Source organism: Pelophylax lessonae (assembly GCF_965119305.1).
Source record: "Pelophylax lessonae genome assembly, chromosome: 1".
In the NCBI taxonomy this organism is placed as follows: Eukaryota; Metazoa; Chordata; class Amphibia; order Anura; family Ranidae; genus Pelophylax; species Pelophylax lessonae.
Window position 1 is genome coordinate 567,778,340 of NC_138768.1, and position 25,890 is coordinate 567,804,229.

The window sequence follows — 25,890 nt, forward strand, 5'->3', positions numbered from 1 at the left end:
ACAATGATTGAATAACTCTTCTAGGAAAAAAGTTAGACATTATAGAATTGTAAAAGAAAGGATAAAACACATAAAATTAGATAAAAATTATAAAAATTTTCCATCATTTGTCCTATTTATAACTGCACTCAGTTATGATTCTGGTACAAAGCACTGCAAAGTTATTTAAAAATAAAGTAAAGGGTTTTTTGTGTTATATTTTGTGTTTTTTTGTTTTTTTGTTTTTTTTTTGTGCACCACTGAAAAAGTTATTAAACAACAAACAAAAAATGTTCAAAAGGTTTAAAAATTAATGATAAGAATAAGGGTTTTTTTTTTTACAAAAACATGTGTTCGCTACCATATTTCATTCTTAAATGTTCAGATCTTCAAGAAGGGCGTTGAGACTTTCTGCCTTCTCCATTGTCTAACTGCAATTTTTTGTGCTTCTGCTGCTTCAAGATCATATCATTTTTTTCATTTCTGCTTTGGGCCTATTGGTTTGGCAATACCTTTGTTGTTACTCACAATAACAAAGTACTACTGTAACAGAATCTCGACCCTACAACGTGTTTGTGGGCTTCCATCAGAATACCACTTCCTCCAGTCTGAACATAGGTATCAGATATTACAGTGCCCCCATACAAAACTAGCCTGAACTTAGCTTGTATGGATCTGGAATAATCGCTTTATTGAACAGTCTCACACAATATATACACACATGAGGACATCCCCCTCTTGATCAAATTACCCCACCAGGTCAGGTGCCTGATTACATTATCATTCGCAGATGATATTGTGTACAGACATTTAATTAACATATCTAAAGAACAACCAACCCAAACAGTATACTATTTCCACTCAGCAACTAACAGATGACAATGATTTAATCAACCTGAGCCAATTAACTAGCATACTGCCCTCCTCGAACTCCTGAAATACAATACACATTATCATAAGTAGAAACACAGAACCCACAGTAGATAACAGGTCAGTAAATCAGAATATTCAACAATGTCTGGAAGACAGGGGGTTGAGCTGATGATATTAGCATCTGCTATGAGTCTGACTGTGTGAGGCAGTCTTCACATGTTTCTTGATATATACGGTTGATAAATACTACTGTCCCATTTGAAGTAATTCAAACCATATTATCAGGGTCCAGTAAGAACCTGCCCACGATTTCCCTAATAGACACAGGGTGACTTACACAAAAGAGGGGTCTAGGGAGCTGAGAGAGGGATTTCTCAACCTCTTGAAGGTAAGCTGGGTTCCACGGGCCCCCCAACCAAATTGACTTCTGTCACAACTACATATTTTTTTTTTCTCTTAGAACAAAAAAGGCTTTTTTGGTGCCTTTACCTTGCAAAATTGATAAAATGTTTCTCTGCAATCAATTGAAAAATGTATCAATCAATACAAAAATGTAATAATAAAACTACAATTTTATATGTTAATGAAATTAAAGCTGAGAAATGTGTGCATAGCTATAGTAATAGATTTGAAAGTTTCAGGCTAAGTGGGAACCCTGGATCCATTGCACAATTAGTACAGGGAATATAAGGTGAGTGAGGGCATATATTGCACTACCTACACCTATGGGACAGCGGCAGACCAATAGGAAGAGAGCTCATTTAATATTTATGTAATATATTTAATTTGATTCATTTATACTTAAAAAAAAAGGCAGTACTAACGTTTTTCTTTAGGTTTGAGGCCTATTTAAAGGGTTAACTGTGCCACCAGATCAACAGATGGCGGGGACAGAAGAAAGAGATTGTGCCGCCCTCCCTCCCATGTCACGGTCCTTTTGTTTTAATCCTTTTTATATGGATGGTTTTTGTTGTTTATTATTAGCTTGAGCTGTTATAGCTGAGCTAAATATTTGGTTATATACTTATGGTATGTTGGTATTCGAATAAAGATTCATGTATAGTATTGATACTTACAATGCTGGTTTTATATATTAATATATAATAAAAGAAGGAGAAGGCCAATGTGAAAATTAAAAGAGACAATGAATTATGCAGTTCATACCATTGCATACCACGTTTACCATGCCACCAAATTTGAATTGAGTCCATTGAAAAACCCAAATTAGAACCATAACACCTGACGGCAGCCAGATGGGAGGTCCAGAACACGAAGGAATGTCCAACGATCCACACGTGTCTTCGAGCAGCTGAAATTAAATATAAAGATTAGGTCTAACATATAAACGAAAACAATTAGAAGACCACCCACCAATGCGTTGTATATCAGAAGCAGAAAAACCCAACATAGCTGCTACAGTCGCAGCCCCAATACGAAAGGAATGGGAAGTAATATGTAAATGCAGAAGATCCAATGTAGAAAGACACTTCTGCAAAACCGAATTGAATTGAAAAACAGTAAGGGGTTTACCAGATAAATGTAACATTACTTATCAGCAAGAACCTATATAGCGCTTATCATATACTTTACATACTAATACCTATCAAGAAGTTTCCAGTGTTGGCAATGTTGTCGAATATACCATGTATTCATGTGTTTGCCACCAAATCTCCCTATTTATTGATTGTATATGTTTTATCTTACCTAATTGAGTAGACTTTAGACATTACTGTATGTGGATTTTGAAATGCTTGGATTGATATATTTATTATTATGCCAATGAGGGGCCTACTATGTGGAGTGAAAGGAAATGTCCATTTTGCCTCAGAATGTATGCCAACATTTCCTGAACAATACTCAGGAAATGTCAACCCCTATAGACAGACATTATACCATTATTACAATCCCTTTTACACATCCTTTATAGTCCTGAGCTGTATCCACCAAGACCCAAGGGGTGGGGACGTTGATAGAAAATCATTGCAATGCAAAATGAAATGAAATGAAATGGGTTTATAAGTTAAAAGCAAATCACTGTACCTAGGCTATCAGTTTTAAGCTTTTCTTGTAGAAATTGCATTTTTTTTTTAAATTTAGCATCATTGTCTCCTGTCCTTCTTCTTTTCTTTGTATTCATTATGTCATTAGGTATTGGATGTTGTATATGTCTTTATGATATATTTTTTTGTTAATCAAATGAAAGAATTTCATGTTATGAATACCTTGTGGAGAATGCTTATATTCTGTAATGGACCAATTCGTACATTTGTTGAATATATCCAGGGGCTGTGTTGCATTCTTCCTGTGTAACACTAGGGGACCCAAGCAGGTGTGCCCTGGGCTTCTGCATATGTTTGGGCAGAGCTTGAAATCCTGGCTTGCTTGCTTCTATGAGTCCAACCCTTAATAATCTGGCTTCTCTGAACTGCCTCTACCTGGGAATGAGCTCTACAGAGTGCAGGCAGGGAAGTTGTCACCACTAAATGATGCACCTGCTTTTTGCAGCATGACATCATTAGAGAGCCTGTGTTGAGCAGTATGATATCATGGCAGGGAGATCCCTATGATGGGTATGGAATCCATGCCTGGTGAGGACCCTGGGCTCCCTAGCAGGATTTCTGTCCATACAGGGCAAGGAATTGACTGCCCACAATAAAATGATCACTACAAATTAAAGGTTTCCTTCTGTAATTTCCTTCATTGGAGATAGGTATAGTTTTTGGGCCCCAATATGTTTTTAGAGATCCAAACCACTATGGGTAAGTGAGCTATTTTGCATATCATTGGGATTTATTGTGTAAAGAATTGGTGGTATGCCCTCACCTTTGTATTACCCCTCAATTAAAGATTTACATTTTGACCCTTAGGCTGATAGACCCCCCTTTAAAGGCAATATATGGACCTAAGCTAAAGTTATCCTCTATAGTAGAGGTGTAACACTCACAGTATCTCACAAAAGTTAATACACCCCTCACATTTTTTTAACTATTTTATTATATCTTTTCATGTGACAACACTGAATAAATGACACTTTGCTACAATGTAAAGTAGTGAGTGTACAGCTTGTATAACAGTGAAAATTGCGTCCCCCTCAAAATAACTCAACACACAGCCATTCATTTCTAAACTATTGGCAACAAAAGTGAGTACACGCTACGTGGAAAGGTCCAAATTAGGCCTAAACTGTCAATATTTTGTGTGGCCACCATTATTTTCCAGCACTGCCTTAACCCTCTTGGGCATGGAGTTCACCAGAGCTTCCCAGGTTGCCACTGGATTCCTCTTCCACTCCTCCATGACAACATTACGGAGCTGGTGGATGTTAGAGACCTTTCGCTCCTACACCTTCCATTTGAGGATGCCCCACAGATGCTCAATAGGGTTTAGGTCAAGAGACATGCTTGGCCAGTCCATCAGCTTTACGCTCAGCTTATTTAGCAAGGCAGTGGAGGTGTGCTTGGGGTTGTTATCATGTTGTAAAACTGCCCTGTGGGCCATTTTCCGAAGGGAGGGGATCATGCTCTGCTTCAGTATGTCACTGTACATGTTGGCATTCATGGTTCCCTCAATCAGCTGTAGCTCCCCAGTGCCGGCAGCACTCATGCAGCCCCAGACCATGACACTCCCACCACCATGCTTAACTGTAGGCAAGACACACTTGTCTTTGTACTCCTCACCTGGTTGCCGCTACACATGCTTGACGCGTCTTAACCAAATAAGTTTATCTTGGTCTCATTGGACCACAGGACATGGTTCCAGTAATCCATACCCTTAGTCTGCTTGTCTTCATCAAACTGTTTGCGGGCTTTCTTGTGCATAATCTTGCTGACCCCCCACCCCTTCAACCTCTGCAGCAATGCAGGCAGCACTCATATATCTGTTTTTTGAAGACAACCTCTGGATATAATGCTGAACATGTGCACTCAACTTCTTTGGTCGACCATGGTGATGCCTGTTCTGAACCTGTCCTGTTAAACCGCTGTATAATCTTGGCCACCATGCTGCAGCTCAGTTACGGGGTCCTGGCAATCTTCTTATAGCTTAGGCCAGGGGTCTTCTAACTATGGCCCTCCAGTTGTTCAGGAACTACAATTGCCATCATGCTAAGTCATGTCTGTGAATGTCAGAGTTTTGCAATGCCTCATGGGACGTGTCGTTCCGCAACAGCTGGAGGGCCATAGTTTGAGGATTCCCGGCCTAGGCCATCTTTATGTAGAGCAACAACTCTTTTTTCAGATCCTCAGAGAGTTCTTTTCCATGAGGTGCCATGTTTAACTTCCAGTGACCAGTATGAAAGAGTGAGAGCCATAACAACCAAATTTATTACACCTGCTCCCCATTCACACCTGAGACCTTGTAACACTAACGATTCACATGACAATGGGGGGGGGGGGCTAATTGGGTCCAATTTGGACATTTTCCCTTAGGGGTGTACTCAATTTTGTTGCCAGCGGTTTAGACATTAATGGCTGTGTGAGTGATTTTGAGGGTTATACAAGCTGTACACTCACTACTTTACATTGTAGCAAAGTGTCAATTTTTCAGTGTTGTCACATGATAAGATATAATAAAATATTTACAAAAATGTGAGGGGTGTACTCACTTTTGTGAGATACTGTATATTTGTTAGATGGTATTATTCTGGATGCATAACTTAACAAAAAAGTTTCTGCCTAGATTTTACTTGTTCTTTTCTGAAAACTCCCAAACTAAAGTTTTTCCTTCTCTGCTTTGCATAAAGGGCTCTGGAGTTAATGTTTGCCAAAATTAACTCTGTCTTTACTGAGCTGGTAGTTTTCAATAGCAGTTGCAAACTAGATTTTTAAACTGTGGGGTTGATTTACTAAAACTAGAGAATGCAAAATCTAGTGCAGCTCTGCATAGAAACCAATCAGCTTCCAGTTGTTTTTTTTCAAAGCTTAATTGACCAAGCTTTGACAATTGTAGTAAGTAAACCTCTGTCTGTCCTAACAAAGGGTTAAAGATCCAGAAGCTCCAAATAAACAAAGGTAAGAAATTAAAAAAAAAAAACATTTTTAGGTATACTGTGTGAATGGGAACGTATAACAAACATATACAGTAATCCCCCGCTCCATCGCGGTTCAGTTTTTGCGGTCCCGGTAATTTTCGGTTTTATTTGTAATGTTATTTTACTATATAAATCATTAAAAATGAAATATTTTTGTGTTTTCCATAGCTCTTGCTCTGTCTCTTAGTATCTTTTATGTGTTTAAATGAGTTTCTATTGTTTTAAAAGTGTGTTTAAAGACCTTAAAATGCTTCTACACGTACAGTGACAGTAAAAAAAAAACATGCCTACAATGCATTTTAATAGGGTTTTTCTATTTCGCGGAATTTCACTTTTCGCGGCTGGGTCCGGAACGTAACCCCCACAATGGAGGGGGGTTTACTGTAGTGGTGTTTTTTCAAATTTACCTGCAGAACAGAGTGGGACAAATGGGGGCCCCAGGGGATCGCAAGGAAGTGCAACATTTTTATTGTTGTACTTTAAGCATATTTAAAAACACTGCTCCCGAAAAGCTATTGTTTTTTTTTTTTTTATTGGTACATGTCCCTCAGGGCAGTACCCCAACTACTATACTCCTTTGATGGCAAAAAAACTTGCATATAAACCTTCAAAATGGGCATGTTCGATTTTTCCTGTTCGGCTCCCATAGACTTCAATGGGGTTTGCTGTTCAGTTTAGAACATTTTCCCTGTTCAGGAGTTCTGCTGTGAATTGAACAGGGGGGAGTTTGGCTCATACCTAGCTATCAGATACATTGTTCTATGCTAGCTCTGAGGACTACCAAATCACACCTCTCTATAGTATAGAGAAGGGGAGAGGGTGGAGTCCTGTAATCCTATCCTATCCTGTTTCTGTTGGTTATCCTAGGACTAGAAGTCTTTTTCTGGTAAAATAATCAAGAGAAAAAGGGGAAAAACCTGAGAAAAGAAATTTAATGCAATAAACACATCTAAGAACTGGTAAGCTGTAATATGCTATATTTTTTTACAGTTTAAATGTATGTACTTTAAATTGTCACATTATCTAAGTATATGCAAAGTTGGTGATTTTTCTCATAAAATGTATACCTTTTGATTTCCAATGGTTGGAAAATATTTAATACTTTTTGTTTTATTTCTCTTTTTTTTTTTGTAGTGTGGTTAATTTAAAAAAAAAAAAAACTCTGATGGTGTAAGATTTTTGGTTACTCTCTGTACAAGCCATCTATACAAAAGATAAAGCGTTATTTAATTACCTTTTGGGGCTGCTGTGGATTTACTTGGTCACCTTTCAAAAAAGTTTAACTTTGTTGGATATATTTGTTTGTATCACTTAAGGCTAATATCTTTTCTATCCTATTACAAACAGAAGGTGTGGATTAACATTTATATTATGCTGAATCAGCATGGTGAAATCTCTGTACTTGGCTGTTAGCCACCTGTGGCCATATGCCAATTTTTCTCAACAATTATATATTAGCTATCTGTCACTTGATTATCCATTAGCTTGATGCTTACCAAGCCATCACCTTGACATTTCAAACACAGGAAGTATTATTTTCTTTTCTTCAATAACGTGCATGCATTTGATTTTCACTGCCCTTTAACCTTATTTTATCTTTAATATTATGAATGTTATATAATTAGTGGCATCAATAGAAAATTGCTTTGGTATTTTTTTAGACATTGAAGGTGAACTTAAATAAGTTTTTGACTTGAACTGATGTGACCTTGCTTGGCAATAACTTGTTCCATTTTGTTAGATATTCATATTAGACTTAAGATCTGTAGGGCCCAAAGGAAGGTTAAAATAAAGTAGATCTAAACCCAATCATCAAATCTCACATAAATCTGAAATCTCATATACATTTCACATTCTCATTTTAATGAAATTCCAAAAGTTGTTTTAAATCTTTTAAAAAATGCATCTTTCTTTAAAATTATAGTTGGTGATCCTACTATGATGGTCCTTGATCAAGCACTTTCAGGTATAGGGCCTCCCATTGTGCTCCTGCCTTTCCACTCTGGCACATGTTCCTCTGTTGAAAACTAGAAAACAGCCATGCCAACATGAATTAGGCAGGTTTAACTAGTTACAGTCGGTCCAGAGCAATGATGTGAAGCTGACACTGGATCAACTCAATGTGGACAGGAAGTGTCTGAAAAGACCAGAAAAGATCAACAGCACTTAGATGCAGGAGAGATGGGGGCGGGGCCTATCCGCCACCCCGTGTCTAATTGGACACATGGAGCTACGGCTTGGCTCGGGTGCCCCATAGCAGGCTGCTTGCTGTGGGGGCACTCGCCAGGTCTGCCAAAGAGGGGCCTGAGAAAAGGAGGATCTGGGATGCTCTGTGCAAAACCATTACACAGAGCAGGTAAGTGTAACATGTTTGTTATTTTTAAGGAAAAAAAAACAAAACTTTAGTATCACTTTAAGTAGAGGACTAAGAGTAGATCTTTAATTATGTATATTTGTCTTTAAAGTTTAGCTTAGGGGCTATATACAAGAGAGTTGGAAATATGATGCATAAGGTGGCGACGAATATTCTGAGTTTTTTTTTTTCCTTGAAATTGGATAGTAGGCTTTTTGGAATTTTTGAAGTTATAAAATGTATAAACACATAGATCTTAGAATAGCAAATGTCCTGTCTCCCATACTCTAGTATCTGGTCATAGATATTACAGAACACGTATATATATGGGCACCTGTCCTGTTGGTACACCTATCATACAGGGTGATGTGACTTTAAGAAGCTGGTAATGACTACGATGTAAGGACAGAAAAAGGAGAAGCAGCAGCCCTGTCTGTAACCACGCCCCAAAGTATTTAAAATGGCGATAACAATGCAGATTACTAAATATGACTCTCCTATGAAAATGTGTCTAGCTTTCTTAAATCACATCTAATCCCAAAATAAAAAAAAATGTATATATTACAGCTTACCAGTCATTTTATGCAGTGGCTGCATTCGTTTTCATTTTTCAAGTCAAGAACATTTTCAGCAAGTACAGAAAATACCTGTTGATCCTGCCAGAATGGCAGTGTTCTTGTCAATTCCTGTGATATGAACTGGAAGCAAAAAAAAATCTAGCTACTAGCTCTATCAATCCACCATATAATGGAGATGAACAAAGACAGACATATTTGATGTCCAGCCTGTGCGACAATCATAGCTGCTTACATAGTTTAAGTGGAGAAAATAGGGTAGCCACCCAGGGTTAGAAAGTGTGTTATTTGTATAGTTATCAGGTAAAAAAAAGGGGGGAAAGCCTGGAAAAAGAGAAAACTGCTGCAGTCATCACATTTATGGACTGGTAAGTCTCAGTATATTACATTTTTATTTTGGAGTTTAGATACACTAAATGAAATACTTTTTGTGTCTCTGACCTGAAACACATGTAGATTACAGGTTTTGTCTTCTCTTTGACTTTATGTGCTATGCAAGACTACCATGTGCAGGTGGAGATCAGCAATAGCAGCCCATGTTACACAGTTACATAGTTGTTAGGTTGCAAAAAGATGCAAGTTCATCTAGTTCAACCAAGAGAAAAAATAAATAGAAAACTTCCATATACAGAACGGCCCCTTTCACACGGGCGATCCAATCTGATCCGCCTGTCAGTTTTTAGGCGGACCTGATCAGATGCTCCATGCATCCCTATGGGGCAGTGGGTGTCAGAGGAGACATCTCCGCTGATACCAGCTGCTATCTGACCCTGTCCGTGAAATCTGGACAGATGGAAACCCTATTTTCCATCCGTCCGGAGGATCGGATCGAATAGGATCGGATGAAAATGGACTGGCGGTCCGTTCTCATCCGATCTCCCCATAGAGGACAGCGGGGATCTGACAGCTTCTTCTCTGCACACAGAGCGGAGACGGAGCTGTCATCTGCCTGCTCAGCGAGGATCGGCCGATCGATCCCCCGCTGAGCAAAATGGACTCCGTCGGGAGGTGCTCCCATGTGAAAGGGGCCAACCTTATACCCACAGCTGAGGCAAAGAAAGGTAAAAAAAAAAAAACTACAAAGCATGGTCCAATGCAGCCTTTTTCAACCAGGGTGCTTGTGATTTTCTGGGGGTGCCTTGGCAAAATGCCTAAAAATTTATCAAAATTTGTATACAAGCCAGCAGGTGGATGAAGCCTGCCTTTTAGTTACACAAAGCCACAGGCATTAATTATGCACCATTACAACTTTCTAAAAACTGGCATCCTAACAACCAATGATGTCATCAGTTGATAAGGAGGATGTCTGTCTCCTCCACAGCATCCTTGTTTGACCCTCCCCTGCCTCTCTCCCTCAGCACTCAGGTCACATTAGCTGACCGAGGGAGAAAATAAACATGGGAATACTAGTCAGTACCAGTGTGCAAAAGTGTATTTTCTTTGGAAGAAAAAATCCCCTCTAATGTTGGGTCTCCTGTGTGTGGATGTTGCTGCTTTATGTAAAACTATTAGAATCGTTTTTACACTTTAGAATGGGGTGCCCCAAGACTATCATTTTAAAGGGTGTCTTGAGATTGTCTATAATTTTAAAGGGTGCCTTGACTGAAAATAGGTTGAGAAACACTGGTCCAATGTGCTCCAATGGGTGAAAATTCCTTTCTGATCCTCTAGAGCAATCAGATATTCCTTGGATCAACAGTTTCTGGTGTTATTACCTATACATGTTAATATCCAGGTATATTCTGTGCATTTTAGAGTGCCTCTGGCACTTGCTGCTTCCTTATAAACTTTTGAGAGGGTAGAAACTGGCAGATATAGTAGCAGTAGAAATGCCATTACTATATATGCTGCTTAACTCCAGCTGAATGGGCAAAAGTTCAGACAAATGCCCTAACAAGCAAGCTTTGGTCCAAATTGTGCTCTATGGGGGAATTTCAAATATTTTTTTTACATTTTTTACTAAGAATAATTCTATATAACATAGGGAAGTGAAGCATTTTGAGTAACTACATTCATGGAAATGTCTTTTAAATGTATCAACATTTATTATTTACTGTTTGATGGTAGAATGTTTTCTAGTAAGTTCTAATACCACTGTAATAAGTTCCGTCAAGCATAGTAGCATGAGCGTAAGAAAGTGAGAACACAGTGTAAAAAATTACACATATAATAATTTAGTGACAAGGATAGCAAAGAAACAAATATTCATAAGCTACAAGAGTTTGAAATATTACAAATACAATGGAAAAATACAACGACATGGGCAGAAGTAGTCATCAAAAAGAGAGTGAATATGAAAAAGAGTTAAGCCTTGTACACACGCAACGAATTTCCGCCGACTGGTCGTCCATCTTTTGTCCAGAGTGGTGTCTGTTGGTTGGAATGTGCTCTAGACTGCACACAAATTTTCCCGCACGACAGAATTCTACTTCAGAAGTGATGTCATGTGTTGGATTGCTTTCTTTGTGTTCTTTCATCTCTGAGCATGCCTAGTCTTGCTCATAAGATTTTTCCCCATCGAAATCTGTACTAATGAGACGAAAATCGGACGTGTTTTGAAGGTCGACAAAAATTATATAGCCTGCACACCAGGATTTTTTCGGCCGAAAAGTCGGAGTCGGTTGTCAGAAGCACCCTACTAACAAGCCGTAAATCGGCAGATCGGTCGTCGGACGAAATTTTCCGGCCGAATTTCTACTCGTGTGTACGGGGCTTTAGAGAAGTTGGGTGTACAAAAATGATAGAAAAGGGACTGGAATGACAGAGAGGCGAATAAGGAGAAAAAAATGGATGAGAAGGGGAGGCAGAAACTCTAGGAAGGGTTCAGGGTCTGGAAGAACAGGGCAAGACTATTCAAAGTGATAACAAATAAACATTTAGCCTACTTTTGTAAAGAATAAGCTTGTTCACAGTCATATTGATAAGACCAAGCTTAACAACCAATGTGTATTCTTATATTATTTACTACAAAGACTAGTCGCCTGTGCAATAGAAAGGGCAAGTGTTGATGGCCTTCAGAGGGCAAATGCAGCATGCTTTTGTCATCAGTGTCATCAAGCTGTGTCTTTTCCATGTTAAATTCTGTTGCCTGAAAATAGCTGTTAAGCTGTGTTGTGCTAAATCCATCGTGCCATACGTTCATAAAAATGTGTTTTTTTTTGTAAATATATGGCCTACTAAAGCTACTAGAGCCACCTAGAGCTGTTGAAAGTGCTCTTTACTAGATTGTTCTATGTTTTGGGCCCAATTCTGTGCTGCTGCCTATGATATGTTCATAATGTGGAAACTAAAGAAAACTTGGTTATATTTTTTTATAATTTTTTAAAACATTTTTATTTGTTTTTCATGTTCCTATCCAAGTTGAACTTGTTATGGTGCATATAACTAAAAGTATTACAGTGGCCACTTCAAGAGGTCACTTCTAGCTGGAGTAATTGTCATGGTTGACATACTCCCATTGTTGAACTTTTGTAAACAACATTCAATTTCAAATACATTTTCTTTATTTTTTTTGAACGTTCTTAAAGTAAAATTTTAGCCAATGTTTGCATTTATTTGCACTGCACGTCATGCCTTTTTGATTTAATAAAAAAATAAAATGCTTGTCTAATCGTGATGTATAATGCCACATTTTTGTGTATCCACTGCTGGTGAAATAGTGTGAACTTTCTGTGGTTCCCTTGTGGGTGGAATTAGACCCCTCTCTGATGGTAGTACTTTGAATAGGACCTCCGTGTCGGGGTAAATATCACACATTTTTTATCGTTCCTGTGTAGTTTGTGAATTGGACAGATTACCGCATGATTAATGCGATATTTACCTACATTTTTTTTTGCCCTAAAAAAAATGTTTTTATTATATTTTTTATTTTATTTACTTATTTTTGATTTTTAATGAATTGGACTTTATTTAACGCATTCAATAATTTATGCAAATGAGTAACATGATACCCTTACTGCATGCGGCAAAGCTTAGTGAATTGACCCCATTGACTTGAATTGAGAGCGAAGCAATTTTGAAGTAAAAAAAAGTGGGAAGGGCCCCAAAAGTGACTGTTGTAAAAAAAGAAAACTAGTTTCTTACAATATTACTTGCATGCTGTAACAATAAATAGTGAGGACAGGACATAGTGAGGTTGATTAACTAAAATTGGAGTGTGAAAAAGCTGCAGCTCTGCATAGAAACCAATCAGCTTCCAAGTTTTTTTATTTATCAAAGTTCAATTAAACAAAGCTGAAGTTAGAAGCTGATTGGCTACCGTGCAGAGCTGCACCAGATTTGACACTTTTCAGGTTTAGTAAATCAACCCCTATGTGTTTTGACTACTGAGCACTGTCACATTGTTTGGTACACTGTGCACTATGTTACCCCTAAAGAAGCTATACATTTTTTGGCAAAACATGTTGCGTTTTGTTTTTCAGTTAAATGTATGATTTATGGACAATAAATGCGTAGAAATGTAGAATTAAGAAGTAAGTAAATATAAGAATAGATGGCATTTCTATGTAACACAGGGTTGATTTACTAAAAACCAATTGGCTTTTTACTTTGCAACGGAAGTTGCACTTTGCATGGAAATAAGCCCCAAAACTTAGTGAATGAGGTGAAATTTCACTTTGCAAAGAATACCCAATTATACATCAGGAAAAAAACAGCATTTTTGATTGCACCAGATTGGATGATGGATGTTAGCAGCTTCACCACATTCACTAAGCTCTGGCAAAATTTTCCTTTGCAAATTGCAACTTCTCTTGTAAAGTGAACATCTGCATTTACTAAATCAACCCTAATGATATAGAACAGTGATGGTAAAGGTTGGCACCCCAAATGTTTTGGAACTAGATTTCCCATGATGCTCATGTACTCTGCAGTGTAGTTGAGCATCATGGGAAATGTAGTACCAAAACATCTGGGGTGCCAAGGTTCACCATGAAAAAGTAGTAGCAGAGCTGTTTGACGTATATTTGTTCAAATTAATATTAGTGAGGAAAAGGAAAATCTAGATAAATAAACTCATTGCGTTTTCCTTTGAATTGTTTATGGGGGTGCAAAGTAAACGCTTATAAATATCTAAAACACATACTGTAACAGTTTTCTTAAAAAAAAAAAAAAAAAAAATGTTTTCTTAAGAATTCTAAAAAGTTAAAGTATAACTAAAGACAAAACTTTTTTTTTTTTTTTGGATAGAGTGGAGGTGGATTAGAACACCTGTCAGTTTTTATTGCTGTCTGTGACCCCGTTAGGGAGATTCACCCTCTCTATTTGTCCTGGTTACCATTATCATTGAAAGTGAAGGTAAGAAAAGGCCAAATTTTGAGTTGTTCCCAGAAAATTAATAGAGGAAAAATCTTCCAATGCGGACACTAGTTCTGGGGACCTGGGGGGTCCCTAAGGAATTCCCGTATTTTGCAGGGATTTCCTCTCGCTCCATGTTTGGCTATGGAACAGGAAGTGAAGAGAAACATCCACAATGGGACACAGGTGGCAAAAAATAATCTTGCGATTTGCATAATCAGCCTGATTATGCAAATTGCACGATACCGGTCACACCCCCAGGTAGTCAGCTTTTCCTACGGGCGGCAGAAGCGGCAGCGACCGGTACGGAGAGAGGAGAGGGGCCGGACCGGGAGAACCGAGTCACGTGACAGGTCCCGGAATCCCCGGAGGTGAATAGCAGGGAGGCCCTTTCCTGGAGTCCTATATCCTTGATATATGCGATTGCTGGCCCGTTTGGGTCTGGCAGGAAGGTGAGAGGCTAATCCATCTGGTGGAGGGATTCACGTATTGGTGTTTATTAGTCATCACTGGATTACATCTTTAGTTGAACACTGGGACACTTTCAATATTATTACTTGATCTGAGCACGAGCACTATTGTGTGCCTTATGAACTGGATGTGTTTATAATTATCTATTAATTTTATCACTTTTATTAATTGTGTATTTCTGGCGCATCACGTTTTTGTATGATTATTAGGTTATTGTGATTTGTGAACACGATTGGTGCATGCTGCCGGATAGTATTTTACACATTGATGTTTCACATTCATGCACTTTATTTACACACAGTGAATTTGTGTTGAGTTTTACATCACATATTTTGGTTTGCGCTGATAGTTTTTGGTATATCATATGTTTCGCCTCATATAGAGCCTTCGTCTGGAGCCCAATTGTAAGTAATGTTTACATTACTTACAATTGGGCTCCAGACGAAGCCTCTATATGAGGCGAAACATGTTGAGCAATTGAACCATTACTCTTTGTCACCATTATCTGATCGTATATGGGATAGTGTCTGCCATTGGATTGACCTCTGACAGCATCTCCGTTATGTATTTACAGTCTTTTTGATGATTAATAGTATTGTAACCATGTACAACTACACCTAGTAGAACTGCTGTATGTTATACAGTTGATTGGTCAGCCGTCTAGGCCCTAGTCAATTTTATATTATATATATATGTTCTCATTTTTTGTCTTTTGTTTTTTTTTTTCCCCCCTTTTTTTCCCCTTTTTATATGATATGGAATTTGAATAAAAATTGTTTTTAAGTACTCTATGTGCCTGGAAAATCCTTCCTTCCCAACCTTCCATGACTTCTATTGAGTAAACTCTAGTATTGGCACGATCACTATTTTTTCTATATGCTCAGATTGCTGCTGTCTGAAGGCATATCTCATTTATTAAATAAATACATTAATTGAAAACCCCCATATGTAATTTCACATTTACTTAATGTGAAAAAGAGGTTTCTGTACGTTACATATAGTTACATAGTTACATAGTAGGTGAGGTTGAATAAAGACAATAGTCCATCCAGTTCAACCTGTGTAGGTGTGTGTGGACGTATTCATTTCTCATACCCCTGAATGTTTCGATCCTTGAGATGTACGTCCTAGAGTCTTTTAAAAATAGCCATACTCCCCGCAGTTACTACCATTTGTGGCAGGGAATTCCACAGTCTAGAAGCCCTTACAGTAAAGAACCCCCTGCATAGCCTGTGGTTAAATCTCTTCTCCTCTAAACGCATTTTATGACCTCGTGTCCTCATGCATTCCTTGCGACTGGATAGTTTTTTCTCTACGTGAGGTTAAACATTTTTTTTTTTCAAATTTAAAGAGTTCCACAATATCCTTTGCAATTACCCTAATGTGAATAACTCTGCAAAAGTTTCTCTATATATACCATTTAAGTTCACATTTGTTGACCATATCTTTCCTTATAGGCCTCAAGGGGCAATAGATTCAGGTCAGCTAATTTTTACTCATAGATGAGTACAGTTTACTTTGTACTGTATACCACTATATATTCAATTACAAAACTACAGACAAGTTCACTATATATACCATAAATATAAATACAGTATCTCACAAAAGTGAGTACACCCCTCATTTTTTTGAAAATATTTTATTATATCTTTTCATGTGACAACACTGAAGAAATTACACTTTGCTACAATGTAAAGTGTACAGCTTTTATAACAGTGTAAATTTGCTGTCCCCGCAAAATAACTCAACACACAGCCATAAATGTCTAAATTGCTGGCAACAAAAGTGAGTACACCCCTAAGTGCAAATGTCCAAATTGGGCCCAAAGTGTCAATGTTTTGTGTGGCCACCATTATTTTCCAGCACTGCCTTAACCCTCTTGGGCATGGAGTTCACCAGAGTTTCACAGGTTGCCACTGGAGTCCTCTTCCACTCCTCCATGATGACATCACGGAGATGGTGGATGTTAGAGACCTTGAGCTCCTCTACCTTCCATTTGAGGATGCCCCACAGATGATCAACAGAGTCAAGGTCTGAAGACATGCTTGCCCAGTCCATCACCTTTACCCTCAGCTTCTTTAGCAAGGCAGTGGTTGTCTTGGAGGTGTGTTTGGGGTCGTTATCATGATGGAATACTGTTCTACGGCCCAGTCTCCGAAGAGAGGGAATCATGCTCTGCTTCAGTATGTCACAGTACATGTTGGCATTAATGGTTCCCTCAATGAACTGTAGCTCCCCAGTGCGGGCAGCACTCATGAAGCCCCAAACCATGGCACTCCCACCACAATGCTTGATTGTAGGCAGCAAGACACACTTGTCTTTGTACTCTTCACCTGGTTTCTGGCACACACGCTTGACACCATCTAACCCAAAAAAGTTTATCTTGGTCTCATCAGACCATAGGATATGGTTCCAGTAATCCATGTCCTTAGTCTGCTTGTCATTAGCAAACTGTTTGCAGGCTTTCTTGAGCACTGACAGGATGACCCCTTACATCTTCAACCCGTGCAGCAATGCTGCCAGCACTCATATGTCTATTTCCCAGAGACAACCTCTAGATATGACGCTGAGCACTTGCACTCAACTTCCTTGGTTGACCATGACGAGTAGAACCTGTCCTGTTAAAGCACTGTGTGGTCTTGGCCACCGTGCTGTAGCTCAGTTTCAGGGTCTTGCCAATCTTCTTTTAGCCTAGGCCATCTTTATGTAGAGCAACAATTCTTTTTTCAGAGAGTTCTTTGCCATGAAGTGCAATGTTGAACTTCCAGTGACCAGTATGAGAGAGTGAAAGCGATGCCATGAGGTGCCATATAGAACTTCCAGTGACTAGTATGAGAGAGTGAGAGCGATAACACCAAATTTACACACCTATAATACCTGAGACCTTGTAACAAGTCATATGACACCAGGGAGGGGACGCTGTTTCACTGTTATACAAGCTGTACACTCACTACTTTACATTGTAGCAAAGTGTCATTTCTTCAGTGTTGTCACATGAAAAGATATAATAAAATATTTACAAAAATGTGAGGGGTGTACTCACTTTTGTGAGATACTGTATATACAGTTCACTATATATACCACTACAAACCAGTTATTATTTATTTCAGATACTTATATAGCGCAGTCAATTTATGTAGCTCTTGACATACACATTGTACATTCACATCAGTCCCTACCCTCAAGGAGCTTACAATCTAAGGTCCCTAACTCACATTCATACTTATACCAGGGCCAATTTATACAGGCGCCAATTAACCTACCAGCATGTCTTTGGACTGTGGGAGGAAACCGGAGTACCCAGTGGAAACCCACGCAGGCACAGGTAGTAGTCGTGGTCGGGATTCAAACCAGTGACCTTTTTGCTGCTAGGCAAAAATGCTAACCACTACACCATTGTGCCAACCACTTCACTGTATATACCATTTAAGTTTACATTTGTTGACCATACCCCTCCTTATATGCGTCAAGGGCCAATACATTTAGTTCAGCTAAATTTTCCTGATAGATGAGGTCCCCCATTCTTCTTAATAAAATTGACAAAACTACAGACCATTCCAATAGCACAATGGATTAGTGGTTAGCACTTTTACCTGTCAACACTAGGTCCTTGGCTCAAGACACTGTCCACATGGAAGCCGATTGGTTTGTTTGCAGAGCTGTACCAGATTTTGCATTCTCCAGTTTTAGTAAATTAACTGCTTTGTTCCCTGTATGACCGGGTAAGGTGTACAAAGAAGGCAAGAAGTTCCTGGTGTTCAGAACAGTTTGGATAGGGTTTACTGAGAGAGAAAAAAAATAGAAAGTCTTTTTAGCTTTAAATAAGCCTAGTGGGTATTAACTACTGCCTTCTCTGGCACACATGGAAGATTTGTGAAACGACAAACAAACACAAGGGCGCACCGGCCTAGTGCATTATCCTTAAACAGATTTATTAAAATGATGAATTAAAATTACTCACAAACGAGTTCTTGATAAAAGGCACATCAAACAAGCATAAAATCCTCAGCATCGAGATTGGGATTCCATCGTCCCCCGAAGCTGTACAGGCTTACCGGTTTCGAGGCTGCGCCTCTTCTTCAGAGCCTCACATGGAAAATTTGCCTAGGGTTTCTAAGCACTCCCAGTTCTACCCATCAAGATCTGGATGTCTCCCTACCAAACCAAACAGAAATAGAAAATAGAAATGCCTGTTGAACACAAAACAGCACTAAAACCAATATTCAGTAATCAGGTTACTATACGACAGACAGACAGTGCTGTCAACAATGAATGGCATGTCACCAGCACATTTAAAGGTCAGCAGTGGAACCATTTGGAGCCATCCAGTGTGCCGTTATTTAAGCACCTATACATACCTATCCATCAAGCTACCAACAATGTGTTGGTAGAGACCACCTTCCAAATCATGATGTCATTTTTCCACCAAATTCTAGGAAACAAAAATGAACATCCACTGTACTAGAAAATAAGTGTAAACAGTCAGCTTTCAACTCAGATGTACACCCAATAAAATTGCTAAATTTTTAGAAGCCAATAATGTTAAATAATCACTCAGAGTAAACTTTTTTTACTACACTTGCATATTCATAAATCATGTGCACTATTAGTTGGGATAACATTGTATGGAATGGTTAATTACAAAAATCTTTAAAAAAAAAGTTCACATTTGATATATGATTAAAATCCAATACTTTTTTAAGCTGCCGAAAGAGTAGGTAAGATCATAACATCTGTCAAACTTTTCCTGCCTGTTTTTATGCTAATTGGAGAGATTTACTCTCATGTCTTGTCCCACTGACACCAGTGAAAGACTTGATGGATGTCACCAGTAGAGGAGGACACGTAGCCAATAAATCTGACTAGACATGTGCATGACTGAAAACATTTGTTTAATTTCGTTTAGATTCGTTATTCTAGTTTTTTTTTTAGTTTTGTTAAATTCGGTTGATTCGTTCAATTGGTATTCAGAATTAATTTTATGTCTTTTTCTAATTTTCTTCTAATTTGCTGATTTTTTTTGATTCAACGCTTTGAATCGATAAATTTTGAATCGGTCAAATCAAAAGCTTTTGATTTTTGTTTTGAATGTGGCAAAGTGAACAAACAAAAGAAAAATCTTCATCAAATGATTACAATGACTCTTTAAATCACCTTTGGCTTAACAAAAACAGCAATACCGTATATGCCGGCGTATTAGACAACTTTTAACCTTAAAAATATCCCCCAAAAATAGGGGGGTCGTCTTATACGCCGAGTATAAAATGTGAGGACTACGTTCTCAGCGTGAAGCTACGTTAGGCAAAGCTACGGTACATACAGTATTTCCGCACATCCAGCGGGTTGAGAGATTATTAGAGACGTTAATTTTGGGCAATGTAAAGTACCGTAGTCCTCACATTTTTTACTCCTCTACGGTACATACATTATTACCGTACATCCAGCGTGTTGAGAGATTATTAGGGATGTTAGTTTTGGGCCATGTAACGTAGTCCTCACATTTTATACTCCGCTATGGTACATACATTATTTTTTGGGCTGCCTCGCAAGGGGGGTAAAGAACCGATGTGAACTCACATTTAACGGTGCAACCATGCACCTTTTGCAGGCAGTGTACAATCAAAAAATCCAAGCCGTGATGGCAAAGCGGGAGACGCTGTGGCTGTGTATCCTCTCCTATACCGATGCAGCCAGACAGTCTCACAATCAGTGAAGCGCTCCGTCCGTCCTAGCCCCTCCCCTACGCGTGATGACACAGGGACCTCGTGTCTTCCTAGGGGAGGGGCTAGGACGGACGGAGCGCTTCACTGATTGTGAGACTGTCTGGCTGCCTGCAAAAGGTGCATGGTTGCATGGTTGCACCGTTAAATGTGAGTTCACATCGGTTCTTTTTTGTTTGAAATAAATATCTTAAAGGTATAAGCACTATTGGAGATTTTATTTCTTGCATATTATGTGGTGACACCCTGTGCTGGAGTAAGAGGAAGTGGATGAAGTTGTTTACCCGATCTTCGGTGTAAGGGCGGACCTCTGAGCCACGGACCATTGTATCACTGGGAAGGGCTATCCCTGTTTAGGAGCCCCAATTGATGTGCCTGGTCTAATCTTTTCTGAGGTGAGCGCACACTCACAAGGGGGGTGCACAGCGTTTGTAGGATCTTTGACATCCCAGTCACTCACAAGTCTGGGGAGCACCTGCCACCTACTGGTGGTTTTGAGCACAGCAAAAGTTTTTGTTATTTGCACAGATTCACTTCGGACTTGATTTTTTTTCTATCTTTGGACACTATATTACCATTTTTTATTATTTATTTTTCATTGGACACTATATGAAAGATTGGTTTTATTTATGGATATTTGCACGTCATTTTAGGAACAATTTGTAAAGACTTTTATTAGAATTGGTTTATCACCGTGGTTTTATGTACTGAGGGAAATTGCACAGCATATGCACTTTTCACTTATATGAAAGCTTTTAGAGGATTTTTTGAGAGCATACCACATTTATTGTATTACTTATAACATTAGTTTTATTCACCAATATTTTTTACATTTGACATTGATTATTATTTGCACACCAGACTTTTATTGAGGAAGGATAGCATTGGTTGTACCAGCTTATGCAATAATTTATTAAGAGTATTTATTATATCGATTTTTATTCTGCGCAACACAATTTTATAGATTTTAAATATTTACACTTTTTATGAGAAGTGAAGTGTTTGCGGCATTTTAAGAATCTAACAGTGACAGGTAGCTCGCAGGAATTCTTTGTTATTTGGTAAATTTCATTTTTCCTGTAATTCGGGTATGCGGATATATCCAAATCTCTGAATAACGAAAAATTCTTCAGAATATTTATTCGGAACAAAAAGAACTGCACGTGTCTAAATATGACAGATGTTTGAACATTCTAACCTCTCCCCACTCAAAGAAATAAATGTGCTTGTTGCTGCCCCATGATCTTGCTTCACGTGCTTGTCACAACCTGTCACTGGGACAAGAAGTGAGGTTAAATCTCACCAACAGGGACAGATTTAGCAATAATAACCTTGCAGACATTTTAACATTTTCCCCTTTTGTACAAATCAAAAACAAAAATTGGTTGGAGTTGAAATCTACTGTGACCGTTTTGTCTATTCTGCAGGTTGCCATTGAAAAAGGCATGAAAGATGTCTAAACAACACAAAACTGCTCTATGCACCACATTGACAAACTTTAATATTGCTGGCGTCTGCACAGCACCCGTAATAAACTATACACGATTTCACATGCATTTGTCATTGGTTTCTCTCACAATTATTTATTGCTTTGGGTAGCACGGGTTCACAATGTGAACTCACACTTTTGTCAGCAGAAAGAAGTTATGGCGCATGCTGATTTTTGAGTACAACAAGGTCAGAAAAAACTAATTCCTTTGAAATGAAAAAAGGAGTCAGAAACAAGAGTTTTAATAACAGAATTGACACAAGCACAGCATATTACAAATATGAATTACAGTTCTATCAGGACATCTATTGAAATCCTCAGATTGCTTTGCTCCCAGCCTGACATAATATTCAAAGCCGGGTTTATATGTGCAAAGAATACGGCTGCTTTCCCAAGTACATGCAAATCAGATCATTGATTTATGCAGAGGCAGACTAGTGGGTGGAACACTAAATTTAATTTTTGGGGAAAAAAGCTACAACTACCTCAATACACAAGGCTGACACTGTGAACTGTGTATAAGGCACCAACAAATTCATTACAGTTTCCATTTTAAGAACTGCTGCATTTGAATGAAACATTTGTCTTTTGTCAAAGCTATTCTGTGGAAAAAAATATTTTTGCTAAAGATGTCAGCACAGTTCAGATACCCTCACCCTATGCCTTTAATATGATTGGAAAATGGATGCATGTGTATATCCTAAGTCAACAAGGCTTTCCCATGGACATTTTATACGTTTGTTATTTTTGATTCATTAAATCATATTTCTGAACAAAAATATTTTATTCTCATGGCATTTGCCACAAACACATGGCTAGTCTATTCAGAGAAATGTATGTTTAACATGTCACTTAACCATTTGAGGTCCTAAAGATTTACACCCCCTTCATGACCAGCCAATTTTTCGCGATACTGCACTGTTAGTTTAACTGACAATTAATCGGTTGTGCAACGCTGTACCCAAATAAAATTGATATCCTTTTTTTCCCCACAAATAGAGCTTTCTTTGGTGGTATTTGATCACCTTTGTGTTTTTTATTTTTTGTGTTATAAACTAAAAAAAAAAAAAAAGACAATTTAAAAAAAAACAATATTTTTTTACTTTCTGCTATAAAACCTATCAAATAAAAAAGTTAAAAAAATGTCTTCATAAATTAAGGCCAATATATATTTTGCTACAAAACAAAATTTCAATAGGCGTATATTGATTGGTTTGCACAAAAGTTCTAGCATCTACAAACTATGGGATATTTTTATTCTTTTGTTTTTTATTTTTATTTTTTTTACTAGTAATGGCGGCAATCAATGACTTATAGTCAGATGTTGCAGCAGACATTCTGACACTTACTGACACTTTTGACACTTTTTGGAGATCAGTGACACTAATACAGTGATCAGTGCTAAAAAATATGCACTGTCACTGTACTAATGACACTGGCTGGGAAGGGGTTTACATCAGGGCCAATCAAAGGGTTAACTGTGTGCCTAAGCAGTGTTTTACTACACTGTGGGAGGTGCTTTTACTAAGGAAAACATTGATCCTTGTCCTTGCTTTGCAGAGACACAAAATCCATGCCTTCTCTCCTTTTAAAACGGTGATCTGCTTTGTTTACATAGGCAGACCGCCATTCTGTCTCTCTGCAGGATGATTGGCAGGTGCCGATAGACATTGAGCTCACAGTTCCCACTGATTGGCTCCAACTGTGTGTAATCACAGCGAAAGCAATCGGCCGTCGGCACGCATGCCCGCCCCCCCTACCCGGAAATGGTGGATCAAATCGCAGAGGTGCCGGACCTTAAGTGGTTAATTCAATATTTTCTTATCACTGACTGATGTATTTTAACATGAAATATATGCCCCAAAGTAATATTGCAGCAATATGGCTTCAACAGAGCATTACAAACATAATATTAAGCCAACAACTGTCCCAGATTTTGAAGGACAGCAATTTTGGACATTTTCTGGTAGTTTCCATGTCCCGTAGGCTGTGTCGCAGGATCCAGGATGTTGTGCAGACTAAAAGGTAGAGAAATCCCCATCCCAACAGTGCCAGTGTGGTTCTAGTGCTGAGGTCCATTGAGAAAGGCAAGGCAGGAACAGAGCATATGATAGGTTAAGCAGTCATTGAACACCAATGCAACAAAAGGTCTTATTTTTGCTGTTACTGATTTCAACAATTAGATTTATTTTTGCTACTACAAACTCCAAAAAAAGGATTCATTTTGCTCTGACTGACACCAAAAAAGGCATTATTTTTTTCTCACATTGACAACAATAGAGATTGTTTTTGTAAATACTGTCATCAATAATAGGATTAAATTGTGCTCCCAATGACACCAGCAATGGGATTTATGTTTGCATCTACTGACCAGTATTGCTTGAGGAGGTATATTATCTACACCTTGCCCTGACCTCTGCACTTTCTATGCTGTGCGAAACATTGGGGTTGATTTACTAAAACTGGAAAGTGCAAGATCTGGTGGAGCTGTGCATGGCAGCCAATCAGCTTCTAACTTCAGCTTGTTCAATTAAGAAACCTGGAAGCTGATTAGTTTAAATACAGACCTGCACAAGATTTTCCACTCTTCAGTTTTAGTAAATCAACCCTATTGAATACTCCTGACCGATGCATGCTGTGCATTACATAATCCTGACCAAGATGGCACAACAAAACAAATGCTGGCTGAAGTAGTTCCCAACAATTTTAATGAAGTTCCTTTTTAAGGTACACTTAGACAAAATGTTACCTCTCTGTCAATATTTGGTGCGCAGAAAAGCAAATGGAACGGTTTCATATTTTAAATTAGCATCTATTCTGAGGTTAATGTGTGTCTGTGGAACTCTTGCTTATGGCACAGTAATTTAGGAGTACATTGTGGGTACATTGACTGCAGCATTTGTGTGTGGTGTATTTAAAAAGTAGGCTCAGACTACATTCAGTTATGCCCAATATTCAATACTTTTTATCCTTAGTGTTGTGTCATATTTTGACATTGGAAAATATAGGGGAAAACATTACACATTAGCCATTAGCCATGAAACCACCCCAACATTATGCTCCACTTTTTGACCATGCCTTCATGTGTTCAGGGGCTAGCAAGCTTTGTGCACTTCACTCTTGTGCCTTTAAAAGTGTCCCTCTTATTCTGAAATGTTGGACAATATATATATATACGCATTAGCTGCCAACTCTCGCTCAATTGGAACCAAATCACTATCCCTCTGTCCCTTTTCTTCTTTGGCTGTCCCCCTCTTTGGCTTGATGTATAAATCTCTTTATAATATACAGAATCTCACATAAGTGAATACACCCCTCACATTTTTTAAATATTTTATTTTATCTTTTCATGTGACAACACTGAAGAAATGACACTTTGCTACAATGTTAAGTAGTAAGTGTACAGCTTTTGTAACAGTGTAAATTTGATATCCTCTCAAAATAACTCAACACACAGCCATTAAAGTCTAAATCACTGGCAACAAAAGTGAGTACACCCCTAATTGAAAATGTCCAAAATAGGCCCAATTAGCCATTTTTCCTCCCCGGTGTCATGTGACTCATTAGTGTTTCAAGGTTTTTAGGTGTGAATGGGGAGCAGGTGTGTTAAATTTGGTGTTATCGATCTCATACTGGTCACTGGCAGTTCAACATGGCACCTAATGGCAAAGAACTCTCAGAGGATCTGAAAAAAAGAATTGTTGCTCTACATAAAGATGGATTAGGCTATAAGAAGATTGCCAAGACCCTGAAACTGAGCTGCAGCACAGTGGCCAAGACCATACAGCTGTTTAACAGGACAGATTCCACTCAGCCCCACCATGGTCGACCAAAGACACATGCTCAGCGTCATATCCAGAGGTTGTCTTTGGGAAATAAATGTATGTGTGGTGCCAGCATTGCTGCAGAGGTTGAAGGGGTGGGGAGTTAGCCTGTCAGTGCTCAGACCATACGATGCACACTGCATCAAATTGGTCTGCATAACTGTCGTCCCAGAAGGAAGCCTCTTCTAAGGATGATGCACAAGAAAGCCCTCAAACAGTTTGCTGAAGACAAGCAGACTAAGGACATGGATTACTGGAACCATGTCCTGTGGTCTGATGAGA